We start from the raw sequence: 15,988 nt of genomic DNA on the forward strand, positions 1-15,988 counted from the left end.
ATGACGGCGCAGCGACGAAAGTTCATCGTACTGTGAGGATCCCTTGGTCCCGGTTCTGCTGATCGATGCACGCGAGCATCATGAAAATCTGGCACCAAACATCATATCACCCCACACGTGGCCGCTCCGCTATCCGGGTGCTGGACACGTGTTCCTCGGTCTCCTACAGAGAGATTTCTCTACAGGATAAGAGTTGACGTTTGGGGTTGGTATAACATTCTTTCCGTTAAAGGGGTCTTATCGTTACGCAAGCACGAGTCTCGTTACGTGCATCTCGTTCGTTCCATGAAACGAGATTTATTAGGGGAAAAAGCAGCGTGAGGATCCTCACCGAGAGTATGAGGATAAGGTATTTTTGCGAGGAGTTTCTTCTTGCGGAGATCGAGAATCTCGTTGTGCTCGTTCAGCGTTTTTCGCGATCTCGAGAACGCCGCTTGACCAAGATTAATTGCACAGAATCGCGATGGGGTTTACATTTCCGCTCGCGAGTATCTCGTTAGCGGAGCTACATTACATCGTCATCGCGCTAACGGGCAGTATAATCCCAAAGGATACGACCCGCTTTTCAGATAATCCACTTGATCGGCGTGCATCTCGTTGATTGCGAGCATATCGCGCGGGCGGACTTGCGGTTTCTGATACAGTCTCGTAATCAGTAGCTAAATGCAGATGTTGATCGTTTGTGCAAATGCGCTGGATGATGCTCCACTCTCATAGCCGGCAAGCAAGATGGATTAATGCTTAATGAGGAGAAATAGCAATAGTAATGGAATACTAAATGGAAAAAAAGGACGGAGAGGAAGGAAGAAAAAGAGAGAGAGAAAGAGACATGGATAACAGCATGCAATCTGAGGTATTGCATTATGGGATAATGATATTATACATTAAGTAGTCATCTTAGGATTGTACGATGATTGTTGACTTTTGTCAGATGCAAAACGAAACAGTTTAAGTGCGTTTATTAAATATTTCATTGCCATGCTTTTATTAGTCATAATTTTGTTTAAAGGCTAACATTTTTCTCTAAACAGGAATTGACTATATTCTTGCGCAATATTTTCGATTTATATTTTCATCATCATGTGTCTTTATACATATAATGCAATGATGTTAGATAAAATAGTAGCTTCAAAGTTCACGTCAGAGTCGAAAGCTAATGAGAGCCGACAGAAACGAATCTCCATTCTAGATTGTCATTGTCGAAACTAATAAAAATTGAAGGAATATCTACTTAGATTAATTACGGATGTCACATGACATTAGACCGCCAATCAATTCATGAAAATTACGCTCTGAGATTAATATTTATAAATTATATTCCGGATCTTCCATTGAAATCAGCTTAAGCAACTAATGTGCATCATGGAAATGTACAATCCCGGACAATTTCTAGTCGAGATTGTCCTGTTTGGATTGTATATTTTTCACTTGACCTCTTGCTTCTCTCTTACGATATCGATTCTATCACCGCCAGGATTATTCGGTATCGATGCTACAAGGCGTCGTAGACATCTCCAAGCGTAGTATCGCGAGTATTTGGCTGTCGTTGCGAGGCAGGAGCTTCGACAGGGGGGAAAGCAACGTTACAACAGAGCGCGGAGGAGAGAAAGAGAGAGAGAGAGAGAGAGAGAGAGAAGAGGTGCGCCAGGGGAGGGTGCGCGTCACTTACTTGAAGCACGTGCTCTGGTTTCTGGCGGCTGCTCTTGCTCAGCCTCGGAGACTCGGCCCTGGTGCTGCTGCCCGCTGCTGCCTGGCGATTTAATTTTAGACACGAAGCTTTAACTTCGCCGTGTCATAGGACAAAGAATATGGCGCGTTGCACTCGCGCCAATATCCACCCCTTCGGCGCCCCACTTCGCCCCCTTTTCTCGGGTGGGACCCGGCCTGCCGGGTTGCGTCTCGTCTGCGATTTCTATGAGACACCACGAAGACTTTATATTGGTTACCTTTTAAGCGAAAGATGCTCTCCGTGAATACATCGGGAGATGTTTTATCGCTCACTGCGATCCATACAGCACACAAGCTTGCAGCAATATTGCTACAAGAGCTTCTGTTATATGGAAAGTGACTCGAAGTTTATCGAAGTGCGAGTGTTGGTTTTTGCAATTTCCAGCCCGCGATCGCTTTGTTAACAGAAAGTCAAGGAGTCATCAGTTGTGCATGTAATTTTATTGATACTATTTCTCGTTGACACTTACGAAATCGTTAGTAGAATTATTATTTACGACGAAATTATGCAATTGCCTCGTTAGAGGAGAGTTTAATCATCCAGCCAGCGGTAAAAATTGTATTTACAACCATCTGAGAGATAGGTCTTATCTGTTTTCTATATATGGAACGAACGAGCAAAAGACTGTCTTACTTTTCTTCAGTGTATATTATGTGTATATATTATTGTTCTCTGACTTTGTCAACTTTGTATTAATTTACATCATTATTTTCTCGTGTACACAAACGTAGCATGTCGCGATCTCTTTTACGCGTTTCCTGTAGGTACAGATACAACGTTTCATGTCGATTGCTCTAAATAAATCCGTACTCTGACGTGAAAATACGTGAGTGATACAAATATTGTACGACTCCGCTGGAAGCTGCGAGATCGCGCAGTTATCAGTCACTTTGCACATTTCTCAGTGCGAAATCGCGCGATCGATGTTACTTGAAGCACTTGGCGGAGTGCGAAACTGAAAACCGCGGGCGGAAGCACGTGCAAAATGCAACGCGCGGGATGACGTAATCCGATGACGGTGGATTCCTCGCGCGATTTGAAAATCAATTGGCAAGCCCGCGTGCGATTTTCCGTATGAATAGCGTTTCCTTTTCAGACTCGATCGCGCGCAGTCAGGAAGTTCGTGCGCACGCTCGCGCGGTATATATCGAGTTTACAGTGCGAAAGGCGATGACGTAGGTAATGCGTTCATCGATTAGACACACGTGTAGCTCCCAGGGCGGGTACGGCCGGTGTATGCGCGAGTATACAAAGCTACGTACTCATCGAAGCGAGATGTAACGTTCGCGGCTGTGAACGTGGAAATTCCAGCGGAAAACTCTCGCTACGCTACTCGTGAAAGCGCGTGCATGTCGCGCGTTGAATTAAAGCCCTGCTAATTAAGAGTGTACGCGGAACACGGATAACGGTTGCCATTAACGTAGAACGGAGCTTGTTCGCGCAACCGGCTAAAATGATTTCGAGCAGCGTTTAATTCTACGCACGCAACTGAGATCTTCGTAATAGATACTGGTACATATTGATCTACGCTGGAACGGCGTGGGAAATCCTGGATGATTCTGGTGAATCAATGTTGAGAGACTCCGGGGAATTAAGAGAATAATGTTTCTATAATATAATCTCACTTGGGAGATATATTTTTCATGTTTCCTGCGACGATCTGAATTTTGTAAGTCCCACTTGACTTAATGCACTTTCCAGCATTTCAAAGTAGGATTCTAAGAAATTTCGATAAACGAGTTGGAAGCAACTAAACATTTTCGTACACACAGAAATATAACAAATATAAATATCAAGTTCCGAGAATTGGTCAAGTTGAATGACTCTTGCAATGTCGATCTCTTCTACAGCACAGCGAGAAATGTTTCCTCGTGTGCTTCATTTCTTGTAATGATCTTTATCCTTCTGAATTCGTTTCTCGAGCACATGACGTCGCGAAGAGGGAGCGTTTCGCGTCCGATCGGTCAGACCGAGCATAAGTCGACCGAACGAAACGGCGGGTGTAATTTAGCGGAGGAAGAAGTCAACGGCGCTCCGTGCCGCGCGGAGTCACGGGCCGCACGTGTGCGCGCACTCGGTTGGGGATGCTGGCTCTCCTGGACCGCACGGTGAACGCAGAAAGGGAGAGGAGGCACAAAGAGAGAGAGAGATAGAGAGATAAAGTTGGAGAGAAAATGTACATACGCGGGCGTGCCGCGACGGGGAAAGCGAAAGAGAAAGACAGAACACGAAGAGAAAAAAAGAAAGAGAGACAGCGAGGAAGAAGGCAGAAGGGGAGGGAAGAAGAGAAAGAAAGAGAGAGATGGCGGGCGACTCACAGCACAGCCGGCCGTGCCGTCAGCTGCCGACAGATTTATCGAGTGGCACGTGCCGATCCGGAGCGATGTGTCGTTTTGTACTTTTCTGCTCTCCTCGGCTTCCTCTCGGCGAGCAGGGTACTGTGTTCGCCGAGAGGGCAAAAAGTCGCCACAGGATCGCCGCCGGCCCGTGGTATCTCCTCTTCCACCCTCTCGCGACCGCCATCGTCGTTTAGCTCGACGACCGTTTGGCGCGATCACCGGCTGTGTCCTTCCGCTTTGGACATTCCTCGATGATTCTCGCACGATTCCTAGAGCTAGACGGAGATCGGGGGAGGGGGAGAGAAAGAGCGAGAAATAAAGTGAGGGAGAGAAGGAAACTTATGAAGCTGCCATTAGTGCTACGTGGACGTGACGCATTTTGTGCGTGTGGTTATTTCTGGCAACGGCGTGCACACTCGCCGGCAGTTTTAATTAACGTTAGGGACCGTGCGTTGGCATCGCGCGCTCTACGGATACCTAGTTGAAATGTCAAGGTAATGGAAATTCGAAGTTGACTTCGATTCGTACGTTGCGTCGCGAGGAAGCCACCACCACGGAGCAGTATCTCAGATAATATCGCAGCCATCGTGAATTCGGTGCGAGGTCGGGTCTCAGCGCCGCCGGCATACACATACACACACACATACACACATATACACGCGAGCGACGATACCTTTCGTTTCTTCGTAGCGATGAAAACCCGATAATTCATGTAAATTACATTCCACGTTGACCTATAAGCGAGAATAACGGAGGTCCGTTTAACGACGCGACTGCAACACGACGTAGCTCTGATTTTCCACGACCCGCGATTCGTATGGACAAATTTGCGAGAGCAGACAGCAACCGATAAATCCGGAATAACGTTCTCGCGACATTCGCGAGACTCTAAAACGGGCACATTCGCATATTTTACCGAAGACACGATTTTGGAATAAATGTTTCTCTTCGTGCAACGATTATTTAGCGTCGCGATGGCGATGGCAGAAACGAAATTACGCTCGGCGTCCGCGCGACTTCGATCGACCGGAAACCGCACGCAAACGATCCATCTTAGCGCGGTTTTTACCGAAGAATTCATGGATGCAGACTCGATCACGGTTCCCAATGATCGATGGGACGGATCCCTCGAAATCGTTCTTCGTTCTCGCGCGCGAAATAATATTATTCTGGATCGGTGACGTCGGTGATAACCGTCGGCGAGAGTCGGCAAGCAAGAAAACGGCGAGGGGCGATGAGGAGAGGGAGGTACGAGGAGGTATCGACGGGGTTGTTGGATAGTGGTGGGTTGGGGAGGACGTACGAGAAAGATTTCACCGATGGAAGAGAGCGCGGAGCGTATTAAGAGTGACTTAAATTAATAATGCTCGCTATTTCGGAGTCGCTTCCAGGCACCGCTAACCCGATTAGTTAGCCGAATGCAGTAGCGGCGGTGCGAGAGAGATACAGAGAGCAGAAGGAGAGAGCGAAGTGAGATAACGCGAGCATAAGTAATTCATCGGCCGATCTCGCAGCGTGACTGGCTGGCTATGGCTAGTAGCGCAGTAATTATGGAAACTTCGACGTTACGTCAGGCTTTATAATTGGACGAATCTCTCTCTCTCTCTCTCTCTCTCTCTCTGCCTCCTTCCCTCTCGCATTCGCGAGAGGGATGTTGCGAAGAGCTGTGAGGGATGCGAGGTGCGGCGGATTCAGCGTTGCGAATCGCATTATGTCACGTCAGTCACAGATCGGTGTGCGAATCTCTCCGTCTCTCTCCCTCTTTCTCTCTCTCGTATCGCGCGATTCGATTTATACAGCGGTTCCGCTAAATAAAATAGCTGCGCCGGTTAGCCGGTTAGCCGTCATTTAACGGCGTTACGCGTCATTTTCGGCTCCCAACGCTGTCGGGCGAAGACATCACGGCGCGCTTCTCTCTGGAGAAGTCGCATCTCCTGCGCCGTGATTATTTCAATTATTCCATACGGAGATATGCGAATATCGAATTTGCAAAGCGCGATTCGTACCCGAATCATGCGATCGTCGATGCAATTCCGTATTTGTACGGAGTGGCCTAGATTTACACCGGATGTTGCTTCTCAATCGTCTATATCGCGTCAAGAATGACGATAAAATTGAATGGTGGTAGTTTGTTGTAATTTCAAAGTATTGCTACTCTCTCATTTATTATTAATACTTTATTATATTAGGTAATGTGTAATTGATGTTGTTACTATTATATGTGGTGGTACTAATATATAACTCATTGGAAAAAGATTTAAAAGTTAAATGATTCATCCGAATTCTCTCAAATTATTGAGTTAGATAAAAATAACTTTTGCTCTTTAAGAAAAAGTCAATTTTAAGAATAATTGGTGAAATGTAATATTGAAGAATAAAGAAGAAAGTGACACACACTCAATCTTTAATAAAATGTACAGTAAAAAAAAATAAATCTTGTATTTGTCCAATTTAATGTGTATGAGATAACTTCTGGAAAATTTAATCATTACAGTAATCGTACTACAGAAAAAGCTTCTCGAATTTTTATCTTTAGTGATCACAGATACATGGATAGAGGAACGCAATGATTCATGTGATGGTGATGATTAAACGTAAATTCTATTGAACAATATAAATTGATTGAATCTCCAATTAGCAAATATAATATAATCTTCGTCTTATTTAATTTCTCTATGATAGAAATTATATTAAGAAAATTAAAATAAAAATTAATACACAATAAATAGAAATCGCACATATAAAGAATGTAAATTTACATTGATCCATAAATTGCATCGAAAATTTATGAAATATATGTCATTAGAAAAATTTGACTGTTTTTGTGTTTGTTGTGTTGTTTTGCGAAGGATTTTAAATTTCAGCGTCGAATGCTTGCTTTGTTCGCTAATTCGAATAAAATTTATAACAATCCCAGCGGCTTCCATTTTTCTCTCACGCCGATTTTGCATTTTATTTCTTAAGAAGCGTGTGTTACTAATCGATGCAGAATCCAATGTCGCTTCGGTGCGCATACATGACGTCAGTTTCGCGTCACGTTGTATGCCGTTAAAGTGCTTAGTGAACATTTTCTCGAAGCTTCCTTTCTCTGAAATAATTTCCGGAGTAAACGTTGCAATATTCTTCCTCAGGCATCCGGGAATCGTATAATTATTAGCATTAACTCTTGTCTTTCTCATGATTCCAGCAAAAGTGAGTTTCCTTCCACTTTTCGCCAAGAACTATCTCATTTCTGCTTCGTCTACTTGCATTGGTACGATTCATTAACTTTGTTCGAAATTACTGAGGCAGGAAACGATTAACGGCAAAAAATCTATCTATCGCGATTCTATATGATACATCGAAGAAAAAGCTGGCGGCACGCGCGCTTCGACGAAAATTCACTGGAAACGCCGGAATTTCGCACGGCACCTGATCAAACAATCCCGACTCCCCATCGATTCAGTCGAGGTCGCGATCGATCACGAGACTTATAGATCGTCGATCTTTTTCTCTCTTAACTTTGCGAATTTTCGTGCAGTGTTGCACCGTGAAGATGCGCAGATTGCTACTTGCTCTGGAAAAGTTGCGCGTCATCCTTTGTTCTCGTGATTCTGTTCATTAACGGAAAAAAAGTTATCAAGTATGTCAATTGCGAGTCACATACTGAAAATGATGTGCAGACTGATAGAGAAATATGCATTGTGCGTGGAAATGTAATAATTTAAAAATTAGGATTTAATGCCAGTCGATTTGGCAATGTCCTTCGAATCCCCACGACGAAGCAAACAACTCGATTATTTTAACCATGTATGATTATTTGGGTTTGTTGCTTCATCCGTTCATCCTTTTATGTGTTAAACTTTATTGATTGCCCTGTAAATGTATGATTATTTGGGTTTATGCTTCATCTGTTCATCCTTTTATGTGTTAAACTTTATTGATTGCCCTGTAAATCCTTTATGCAAAACTGGACTCAATATAATATCGATGAGATGAAATCTCGATGCCACAGATACGCGAAGATGAACTTATTAAATTTTATTAGTACAATGGAAGCAAGCTGTAAACTGTAGGATTATTTATATTTACTTGGAATTTACTTTACATTTGTTACAGTCTCTTTAATTATCTCCAACCGTCTCGCAATTTGTCGCTAATTTAGTTAACATTTAAATAATTATGTATATCATTACTTTATATTCAAATTGACGTATTTGCAAACTGTAGATAGCATTTTACGCTAAAGATGTAGCTTACACGAGCTGCGCATATATTCCAATCTTGTTGAGCCTAACAATTCTTTTCAACGAATCCTACGTTCTGTATCTGCAACATCGAGGAGAACTCACCGAGATTACATTGGTTTCATCGGCTCCGTGGTCTTTGGATCACGAAGCTAGGGGACTCCTCATTATGACACGGCCGTCGTCAAGACGCCATCGTCCTATTCTTCATGGTGGTCGTCGCGGTCTTCATGGTCGCCGCCATCATGGTCGTCGTCGTCGTTCTCTTCGTCTTCGCTTTCGTTTTCGCCATCATGCACGCCTTGCCCGTCGGTTAGGTCTTAGCCGTCGTCGTCTTCGTGGCGTCGCGCGCTCGTTGCTCTCGTGGAGGTTCGCGCCGTCGTTGGTTGGATCTCCGTTGAAGGAGAGGTGGATCGTTCTTCCGCGCACACACCCGATCGCCCATGCACGCGCGCGCACGCACACGTGCACAATCTCCATCTCTTCTTCTGTTGCCGGCGTCCCTCCACCCCACGGGGGAAAAAGGGGCGCTACTATATCGGTGGTATTTTGGTTTTGGCTCGGCTCGGCCCGCGGCAGTTCTGGGAGTGGAGTTCTAAAAACAGCAGAGGTAAGTCCTGCCTTGCTGCTACGGAGCAGCTGCCTGCCCGCTTGCTTCTTCTTCTCCTTCATCATCAACGCTGCCGTCGCGGCGCGTCGTGGATCTCCTCCACGGATCTCTCGCGGTTCTCCGTCCTGTCGCGTCCATGTCTCTCACGGTTATCATCGTCTTCCCTTCGATGCTACCGTCGTTGTTCTCCGCGTCGTCGTCGAGCATCGCGTTCTCCTCGTGATTTTCGCGGACTGTATACGTGGACTGCATGCTTGTCAAGCACCCTGCGCGAACTCGCGGTAGCTATCTTCGCGGCAACGTCTCCCCCGGGATTGTCCTTCTTCTACTTCTCCCTCCTTCCTCTGCATCTCTTTTCGTCTGTCTGTTTTCCCGTCCTGGGAAGAAACCGCGACACCGATCGAAAACCGAGCCCGCGGCACTTTTGCGACTACCCGCGGCGATCGTCTCGCCGCGCCTCTTATAATACACACCCGCTCTCTCGCTTCCGATGGCGGTTTACTAATTCAGCTTACTACCCAGAACCCACCCGGTCAACCTTCTTTTAGGCACCACCCTGCCGCTGCTCGCTCTGTCTGTGTTGCGGCACGCCACGACGGCTGCCTCTCCTTCGCCCTGCGCGCATCCCGGTATATCCCCCGATTTATTTCTTTCGCGCGCGGGAATTATTTTTGGTGTCTTTTTCCCGCGGTTTGTTAATATACACTCGCTCTCGATCCACCTCTCGTTCGTTCTCTTTCTCCCTCTCTCTCTCTCTCTCGTTCCCGCGCATCTGTATTACTCTCCCGAGATTACTCTTTTCCTCTTTCTCTCTCTCTTTTTTTCTCTCTCTATCTTGCATCGCGACAGTCCTCATGCTAAAACCGTAACGACACGTCGCATCTCGCGATCGGTACGCGATGCTTTTAGTCACTTTGCCGCGAGCACTGTGCGCGCTTTCTTTCGCCCTGTCAGGATTAAACAGGATCGAACCTCAGCTAGGCCCATAGTCAAGTTCGGTGGTTCCGTTGATCCATGATCGACGGCAGTTTGATCCTGCCTTTTCATCTTCATTCGCTTCTTTTTTTTCGTCTTCCTCGTCTACGTTCTCCACTCATTCGCTATGACGAATCGCGTCGCGGTGTCATCGTTTGCGCTTGTTACACGGATGTAGCGACCGCAGGTCGGTTTGTGATGTCACGAATTCGTTGTTTCATTACGTACATAGTTGTCGACATAAGACCGCGGGATCCGCGAAGTGGCAGCAACAACTGATTCGTTGAGGAACCTCCAAAATTTCACGAAGTAGAGAGTTTCGCTGTCGTGTTAGGTGTTAGGTGTATGGGTGCTCAGAGTTGCGATCTTTCGTCTCTCACGCTGCTTCTACGTGATTCCTCGAGTCGATGATTAAGACTCGGATCTTGTCATCTCTCCATCATCAAAGCGACAGTATCGCGCTCGAAGCTCCTTCATGCGAATCGCTTTTAATGATGTCCCCGTTTGTCGGAATCTCTTTTCATATCCAGTGTTCTGCAGTCGCAACTAAAAAAGGACGTAAGATTTTATTGGCTGACGTAAGAGAAAACTTCAGTTTTATCGAATTGTTTTAGTTTTAGTCCATTAGATGCCTATTGAAAAACTGATTTGCACAAATCACATAAAATTGCTAAACTGATTTGAAACAACCTTCTCACCTCGTTCGCGATATTCAATTGCGAAAGGTTAAAAGTCATAGAATTTTGGACCTCCCTATCCACGATCCTTGCAAATTCACGGATTCTATATTCACTGCGGATATATGCGCAGCTACTATCGTTTAATTTAATTTACTTCCAAGTAATTTCAACCGGAACAAAGCGCTTCTGCGCTTAATAGGAATTCCTCATATTACCACGTCGTGTGATCGTTAATTCAATTTCCAATTTCCACAGTTCTGATAATCGAGATATGCGAGCTTAATCTAACATTTCCTGTATGCAATTTAGCATTGCAAATGCTTGTTTTTTAATTTTTTTATTTTTCAGAGCAAGTTGATTGATTGCGATGCAGATGAATATTTGAGAGTGATATCAGTAAAAATCAAGGTATGCCGGAATGAATTGACTTTATTTTTCGACTGTACGAGTTGTTACCCGCACTGAAATTTTGTGAAAATATTCGCAAATTAACGGTCGCTGCTGTAGAGGCAGTCTCGTCATTCTTGCGATGACCTTGCTTAATATCATCATGTATCAACCGTGGACGTAGCATCGACGTAAATTCGATGATGCAAATACGATGATCGCCGCAGTTACCTTGACTGGATTCTACACGAGCACAGCTCTCTCCTCTCTCGCTCTCTCTCTCTTTCTCTCTCTTTCTCTTTTACGAGCTAATAATGCAGAAAAACGTGGCTAGTGGGCGTACGACTTATTCCTGGTTCGCTGTCTTTTTTATTTTACAGCCGTGCATAGGCGTGTAACGCAAAAGTGTACCTTCCGTGTGTACTCTACATGCCCGGATGCCTTCACATCGTGTCTATTACGTTCAACGTATCAATCCACGTTTCGTCAACTATAATTGTTCCGCACACATGTGCCTGGCGATGTTTGCTTATTATTATCCCTTTAAGCTCACGTCAGCGACAAATTTTCAGAGAGCATTCTCACGTAATAGAGATTCGCATAACACGTCCTATCAACTTTCCATCGCACAGCATGTGAAAAAAATAACACTGCTTTATTAAACTGCTTCGACTTTTGCTTGCGTTGATATAATAATCATAGTATAGAAATTATTATAGGAAAATTTCTTGAATATCGTGAATTTTCGCAAAGTGAATACGGAATCACGAAACACAATGGCAATTTAATGTTAAAAAGGCAGGAAATTATCGAGATATAATGCTTCATTTATAAGTAATTTTTCTTTTTATAAATTTTATAATAGCAGACTGATTTTCATCTGATTTTTCGTAGGAATGGTATTACACGAGACTTATTTTTATACTATTTTCTCATAATATTTCTCAATTATAATAGTTCTTACTTTTTCGCGATCCGTTGTCTTACTGCTCGTACTGTTCGATTTTGTACAACAATATGCTGTACCAACTGATGTTAGCGTTGGAGATCTTTTTGTAAGCCTTTTCGCTCAATGTAGACGATAACTACGGCCAGATGGTCCTTGCCGAGTGCAACTTGGGATGAAATGTGATTTCCATCTTTCATCTGCTGTGAACCCACAGCAAAGGGTGCTAGCGTGAAATAGCACAAGCTAACTCATTTCTCGCGCGGACTCTTGTGCTGTTCATTTACTCACAAGTATTTAGACGATAAATTTTCTTATTTAGCGGATTATACCAATTATTTAGATACAGAGACTTTATATTTATGCGCAAAGACATGCTGATAAAAAAATCGAACGAGTAAAGTAATCAAAACTGGCTAATTAGAAATCGCTATTTTTTAGTGTTTTGTTACACTCAAACAGCTTTAGTGTAACACGCCGCAACACTTTTGAGGGTTTCTCTTGGAGGAATCAAATATTTCCCGCTTCTCTCATAAATTTGTAAACGAATTTTTCGTACTCTCGGTGTATCGCCCAATCTTGCAACGATCATTAATTCATTGACGTTTCACGTTTGTGACTGTGTTTCGAATGCAGCTTGATTTTTCATAATTATGTCCGCAACGCGGAAATACGTCCGGCTGTCAACGGTATTTTCGTGGAATTTTACGCGACTGGACTAAAGTGCTAATGAACAACGAGTTGTGCAGAGTTCAGACCGAGCTGACTGACGATATCCCCGTGTCGATATCGGACTTGATTAAATCTGACGGCGTTTCATTGACAACGCTCGGCTGCGAGCGGCGCGCGATCTAATGCACGGGCGGGACACGCAGCGCGACGAATGCGACGAGTTTTTCCAGCTTCGCTCGCGCCCGAAATGAAGAGTGATGACTCGAAAATCCGCGTAACTATTTACGACCCTACTATGCACGACGATTGTGCAACGCCATTAAATACCTAGCATGCGATCGATCGGATTTAATTCCGAACGTTCCCATTTGGGGGTTTTCGTTTCCGCCAACGCACTTTCAAGCGCGCGCTGCTTTCTACTTGTCCAGCATGATTCGCGCGATGATGATCACAGTGATCTTGTCGCTGCGATTATCCGATACCATCGTGTCCGTCATCCTGAGCCGTATCCCTCGACGGTTGAACAGCTTCGCGATCGCGCGTAGCTGACCTCATCCCGAAACTCCGCCCGGGTCTCCTCGCTCTTTTTCTCTTGACGCTGTGCCAAGTGCGTGGCACGACGCGACGCGAGACGACCGAATGGCCGACGCGCTTTTGCATCGCGAGACCCTGACGAAAGCTTCGCGACGGTCGCCCAACACTCGAGAAGCTTCAGCAACGCTTGCGAAACTCTTGGGGACCCCGAAGGGATCGGGGACACGGATGGATTTTGGGTTTGCGTCTTGCGAGTGATCTATCTTCGGAGTCGAAACTCTGAAAGATTATTCAGGAGTGTTTAAGAAGAACTCGTTAGGTTTTTGTTTATAAATTTGCTCTCTCCTAAAGAGCTTATGAGATTATCATTGCAGTCATTAAACCTCTCGTTATGTCTGGTAATTCCTTACATTGTTGAATCTCTCTCTGTCTCTCTCTTTTTTTTTCTCCGCTTCATAATACGACTGCTGTTTTGTGACATTTTGATCCTCGATTGACATATAGCTATGTGTCTCAATCAGGATTTTTATAATATAATACATCCATTATTTGAAGTAAAATTTGCTACAAAACTTTCTATACGCATTGTTAAAACGTGAGATTAAATCATTTGATTAGTATGAAATCGATGGTAATCGTATTTTAATAATGTATTGAAATAATACTATAACTGCTTGAATTGACCGACGCTCGAATTACAAAAACTCAAACTATTTTATACTTGCCTGATCATAATACTTTTTTATTATTATGCAATACATAATATGTTCTGAAAATATTTTACTTTTTCTAATTTTTCATCTAAAAATATATCAATTAAATACGTTCTGATTTACTTAATAATCAGCCAACGGACGTCATTGTATAATTAGTTAACCATGGTTAATGCAAATTATTAATATGAACGTGCATAGGAAACATTCTAATAATGTTCACCTCGCTTCTTGGTATTCTCTCACAACTCCCTCATTGAAATGTCAAACAACCATGCAGAGCGAACAAAGCCTAATGATGCCTATTAAATTATGTTATCCTTTTATTGCTCATAGTACTACTCGCATGCATCATATACTTTTGCATTAGGCTTGCATTGATTTCCTGTTTACACGTATGTACACACACACACACACACATATTCACGGTGCTGATTACCTAAGTGCCATGTCGAGTTTTTGTTTCACGATTGGACGTAAAGTAGAAGTGCCACGTGGCTTAAAATATTGATTATTCGAAGGTCGATCGCGGAAAGAACGAACCGTAATGGATAAACTCAAGAGATCGCGTTAAATATTCATGGCGTTTTAAGTTAAATCTCTCTTGAAACTTATGCAGCATTTATAGACACGTACAATTTTATCTGTAGCTCTTTTCGTTGCGCCGCTACAAACAAATCTTGTTTTCCATTCGCCTTAATATTAGCCATGGATGTAGTAGTAGCCTGCATTGCTGTAATGTCACATCATTTACAACCGTTACCTCGTTCTGTCTCGCGATTTTTCACGTTCTCCAATCGGGCGAGCGATATGACTTCATACCTGTCATACTTTTCACATTGAAATATCATTTAAATCGCTCAAGTAAAGCTGACGTTGTTTCTGATACTTGACGAAAAAAGAAATACGAGGTTACACCGTTACACTTTTCGTGTTCTCGCAAATCCAGATTTCTTCGAAATTCGTAAAAGAAGAAAAAGATATTCATATACAGGGTGTCCCGGGTTTTAACCGACAAACTGCGGGAGCATATTCTACTAGTGGAAATAAGAAAAAATTCTTATATCGAGTTTGCTTAGAAATGCTTTATTACAAAGTTATAAACCAATATTGAAAAGAAATATGAGATAAGTGACAACGGATTTTTTCACAAAAATAAAAATTATCTACGCAATGATTTAGTGACGCATTTCAAAATGTTGTCCTTGCACATCGATACAAGCTAGACATCGACGTAGTACAGAATTTGTTACAGTACGACATTCCTGAAAATTTTGTTGCATCTCAGTAACTGAATTAGTAATTCGTTGCTTTAAATCTATCTGGTACTCTCCTGTTAGGAAATCTACGTTGATACTCTCGTACGGCAGCTCGTGCATTTCCGTCACAGAATCCGTACACGAAATGAATATCAGTGTATTCCTCATTTGAAAACACTTTTGGCATTCTGAGAGTAATTGCTAGTTCACACGACGATTGAAATCTAACAGCTACTGTTGTGAAAGTAACAATCATACTGAATCGTTTCAACATAGTGAACATGAATACATGTGAATACACATAACATAAACATCTTCGACCTTCCAAATTCTACACTATGTTCCGTTGTTACTTATCTCATATTTCTTTTCAATATTGGTTTATAACTTTGTAATAAAGCATTTCTAAGCAAACTCGATATAAGAATTTTTTCTTATTTCCACTAGTAGAATATGCTCCCGCAGTTTGTCGGTTAAAACCCGGGACACCCTGTATATGAGTACCTAAAGAACAATTGCAGGCACTCACTTTGGAAGTATTTCCCTAGACGCGTCTTTTTCAGGCAACAGTTTTTTATGTCACGTCTCAGCATTCTCGCGTAATGTGATTATTTATGAATCTTTACGTGTGTATTAATATTTCGCAGCGGGTTTGTCGTTTTTATTTTCGTCACGGCACGAGACGTTAAGCTAATCGAGAAAATCGATCAGCGTCTTGCTCCACGTCAATGTATTACATTATACACAGGGTGCCATCGCGCGAGATGCGACGGCGTATTAAACGTGGGTCGCGTGTGGCGCGTTTTACCGCGACGCATCTTCACATTACATTACCGGCAATATATGAACATCCCGCCCGCATATCGCTCATATCGTTCCGTCTGAAACTCCCTCCGTTACCCTTGACGAAAGACCCTC

General features: G+C 43.5%; 1 protein-coding gene across 4 annotated transcripts in view; it reads left to right on the forward strand.

Annotated features, from left to right (window-relative positions):
* The window catches only part of LOC105282039 (myocyte-specific enhancer factor 2), a 72,937-nt gene that overhangs the window by 18,901 nt on the left and 38,048 nt on the right, over positions 1-15,988 (forward strand). The window contains exon 1 of one of the 4 annotated variants that reach the window (XM_020032517.2): positions 6,802-8,904. The exons of the other annotated variants lie outside the window; for them this stretch is intronic. The gene's annotated coding sequence lies outside the window, so the exon portion shown is untranslated. Of the gene's footprint in view, positions 1-6,801; positions 8,905-15,988 lie in introns of those variants that run through there. 4 annotated transcript variants of the gene reach the window in all.

The sequence above is a fragment of the Ooceraea biroi genome, chromosome 7, assembly GCF_003672135.1.
Source record: "Ooceraea biroi isolate clonal line C1 chromosome 7, Obir_v5.4, whole genome shotgun sequence".
NCBI classification, from domain to species: domain Eukaryota; kingdom Metazoa; phylum Arthropoda; class Insecta; order Hymenoptera; family Formicidae; genus Ooceraea; species Ooceraea biroi.